This window comes from Arachis duranensis, chromosome 1 (assembly GCF_000817695.3).
Source record: "Arachis duranensis cultivar V14167 chromosome 1, aradu.V14167.gnm2.J7QH, whole genome shotgun sequence".
In the NCBI taxonomy this organism is placed as follows: Eukaryota; Viridiplantae; Streptophyta; class Magnoliopsida; order Fabales; family Fabaceae; genus Arachis; species Arachis duranensis.
Window position 1 is genome coordinate 7,487,730 of NC_029772.3, and position 3,945 is coordinate 7,491,674.

At 31.5% G+C, this 3,945-nt stretch overlaps 1 long non-coding RNA gene across 2 annotated transcripts; it reads left to right on the top strand.

Moving 5' to 3' along the window:
* The first annotated feature begins 9 nt into the window (after positions 1 to 9).
* Positions 10 to 3,694, top strand: LOC107474003 (uncharacterized). 2 transcript variants are annotated; one of them, XR_002371302.2, is made up of 3 exons: positions 23 to 443; positions 991 to 1,431; positions 3,287 to 3,694. It is a non-coding gene; the product is annotated as an uncharacterized LOC107474003 (long non-coding RNA). The 2 variants fall into 2 exon arrangements; XR_001589158.3 differs by lacking the exon at positions 3,287 to 3,694 and having other exon boundaries at positions 10 to 443; positions 991 to 1,559.
* Positions 3,695 to 3,945: the final 251 nt, after the last annotated feature.

The window sequence follows — 3,945 nt, forward strand, 5'->3', positions numbered from 1 at the left end:
GGGTGAGAAGAGTACTTGCATATACCCGACCCACCTCTATCCCAGTGGGGACGGGTTTAAATCCGATCCAAAGCGGGAGGAGTATCAAACGGGGCGAGGTGCTGAGCAGGGTGGGATCGGGTTCACCCCTTCCATTCTAGATAACCTCACCGCAGCTAACCCTCCCCTCAGACTGCAAGTCTCCAACGAAGTGAACGAACCCAGCCAAGCTCCACTCGCTATTCACCTCGCCATTCCACTCGCCGTCCCTCACTGCCGCCGTTCCGTCACTCACCTGGCCATTCAACTCACGAAGCACACCACTACCGTCGCTCACCAACCCTCCTCACCGAGCTCACGTTGCTCCCACTTCTCTCGTTGCCGCCTCACCTCTCCGATCTGCGGTCTCCGGTCGCTGCTCACCTTGTCGTCCCTCCTTCCTCCCTCGTCGTCTCACTACAGCAGTAAGACCCCTCTCTCACTCACTACTTACTGAGTTAATTTTTATGATTCATTTTTTTTATGTTAAAACAGTTAAACTTATTGCCTTTCTGACTCATTAATATTATTTATGATTGTTGTTGTCTTGTTGATGATGATTGATAATCTGATTTTCTGTTGTTGATTGTTGATTTTGTGTTGGATATTGTTGATGGCTGAATGTTATACTGTGTTCCTGATTTTGTGTTGTTTATTGTTGATGGTTGAATGTTATACTGTGTTCTTACTTAGCTGTTGCTAAATAAAATTGATAATCTGATTTTGTGGTGGAACATTATGAATTTGAATGTGGATTAGGCATTTATGCTATGATTTTTCATTTTTGTGGTGGAACAAGGTTTAAATGCATTCTGAATTTTATGGTTATATAAATTATTGAATTTTTATACGAACATTGTGTTTACTAATCATAATGGTTAACTTAAATAGTTTATATGCTTAAATTATTGAATTTTTATATGAATTTTGGAATATAAAAAGTTATTAATTTATTATCTTATAATGTTTTAGGTGCTTTGTCTTCTCACTAATTAGAAGCAGATCATGGAGACTTCTCAAATTTTCAAATTTTTGAACCTGCCTCCTTTATATGTTCTTATTTATTCGGTGTGTATAAATATAACAAGTGTACTTTTAGGGGTGGACTTTTTCAAATTGGGAGTGGAGGCTAGATGGACATTATACATTGGGGATGTAGCAATATCTAAGGAGGAGATTTGGATTGGGAATTACCATTTTGATTGGATAGAGGGCAAATAGGCATTTTTATGAGATAAGGGTGTTAAATATTTCGAATTCAAAACACATAGGGAATTGATTTAGATGATGTTTTGGGATAGGTGGTGTTAAGACTAGAAAATTTTGTTTGTAGGGATAAGCTTTTTATTTTGGAATGTTTGGTGCATTAATTCTTCTGATGCAAAAGCCTATCATCTTTGGAGTGGAGGCCAGGTGAGCTTCAGCTTCCTTCAGTTCTGTTATTTCTTTTTTAATTTCGTTGCTGTAAATCATTAGTACACCTTGAATTTGTTATTGAAAGTTGAATTTGTTGTTGAAATAATAATTTAGCTAATTTTTTCTTTTGCTGTAAATCATTTTTGGAAAATTGAAGATAAAGTTTTTGTTGTCAGAAAATTATCATAGTTGAATTTATTTGTTGAAAATTTTCAATGAACTGAATTTGTTGCTGTAAGTTCAATTTATTGCTGAACATAGAACATCTCACTAAGCAAATTCATTTGTTGCTGGAAAACATCACCAAGTTGAATTTGTTACTTATTATCATGAGAACCTTGAATTTGTTGCTGTAAATAATCGCTTGGCTGGATTGAAACTATTTTGCACTGTATGATAGATAGTGTCTAGCATTTTTTGAGTTTTGGACGGCAACACCTCATTAACTAATCTTTCATTGCAAATTGGTTTGTGGCTGGGATCAAGGATTGTACCGAAATTCTCTTTCTTGTTAACATTTGGAGTATATGGTTGAATTGGAATAACCATATTTTCAATGTTTATACTTTATAATGGTTGAATCGCAATAACCATATTTTAATTGGTTTAGATGTTTATAATGGAGTTTTTCTTTGCTACAGAGTTCTTGAATAAATTATGTTGTTTGTTTGCTGGTGAGGTTTAAAAGTGTTTGAAAGCAAATTTTGTAAAAGTTAATTATGATGAACGTGTCTTTAAGCTTGATGGAAAACCCAATTTTAATTTTAATTTTATATTTTTATATATTTTTCTAATTATAACACATAGTCATATGACCAGAATAATATGACCGTAATATTTTTCTAATAATAATAATAATAATAATAATAATAATATGACCGTAATATTTTTCTTTTCAAAAAGCTATAAAAGAAGTTGAATGAATTTCAACTATTGATTAAACATATATAAGAAAGGTGTTTCATTAATTAATATGTCAATGAAATATACTTATATTTCTTATTAAAATATAATGATATCAAATTTTTAACATAAAAAAAGGCAATCATGACATATAATTTGAATGAAATATCAAACAGTTTTATTATATAGATATAATTAATGGTATAAACAATATTTTTCACATAAAAATACATGAAAGCAATTAGAATTTTTTAAAGTATTGCTTCAATTCAACTTCAACTACAGGATTTAAGATTTAAGGTTGAAAATTTAGAGTTTAAAGTTTATGATTTATAATTCAAAATTTAAGTTTAGGATTTAAGATTTATAGATTAGAATTTAAAAGATATTATTTAAGATTTAGGATATATGATGTAACATTTAGCATTAAATATTTACAAATAAGCGTTTAGTGTTTACAGTTTAAGTTATATGCGTTTAAAGTACTAATTTAAATAATTTTTTTGAAATAATTGTTGAAATTTATTAGAAATACGCTTAGAATAATAATTACTCAATAATAAAAAATTTAATTAGTACTATATACTTTAAAAAATATATTAATTTATTTATATATGTTAATGTATACACATAATTTAATTTATTTATATATAAATAATTAAATATATATTTATATATGGATATATAATTACATACATGGTGTCGTCTGTGGTGCCCAAACCAAACGGTGGCTAAGATGACCAAAGGAAGAATATCCAGTAAAAATGTGACGCGTGTCACCTTTGGAGTATGCTGACCATAGAAGTTAACTTTGTGAACCACGGTAAAAATGCTAATGAATGTAGGGTAATTGTTTTAACTCTGTGATAAATGTTAATTACGAAGTTAATCAGAGAAATAGGTAATACCATGTAGTTGAAAGTCGTTATGGGGTTTATTGTTCTTAAAGGAGGGTTCCTTCTCCTAGCGACGGCAGAGAATCGATAACAGCGATTGTGTACCACAAATCGAGCAGAGCGTAAAGGAAGACGCGCCGGCATAACAAGTGAAGAAGGAATTTGCATCAATGATGGAGTGGCATAGTAAGATCGGTATCAAATCCGTCGTGAGTGGCTTGGAGGTTTCACAAATAAAGTAAGAGCCTTGGTAAACACATTTGAAATTTCCTTTTGAACATGCTATGTTAATGGGGTTCAATATAAATGTAATGGAAGAAGGAATACTGTGGATACAAGACATTCATTACTGGGAAGCATTGTGGGCAAAAAGTGGGGGTTTCAAGGGAAATGAGACATTCATTTACTCCATTTTTTCGATGGAAGTATTTTGGTTGTGCCAAGAGACGAGAAATTTTCAGAAATTCATGATCTCCTCAGTTGTGTGTGTACTAGAATCATAATCTATTATTTATTTTCTGGATATTTGGTTTTGATTTTTTTTCTTTTTTGAATTTTCAGATTAAGGTTGAATTTAATTTTTTTGTTATTTTAAAAAGATATTTTAGTCACAAATATAGAAAAAGATAATCCAGTCTGATACCAATTGAAATCGTAATGGTATATATGCAGGATGGATCCAGAAATTAAAATTTTAATATGTAGGGGTCGA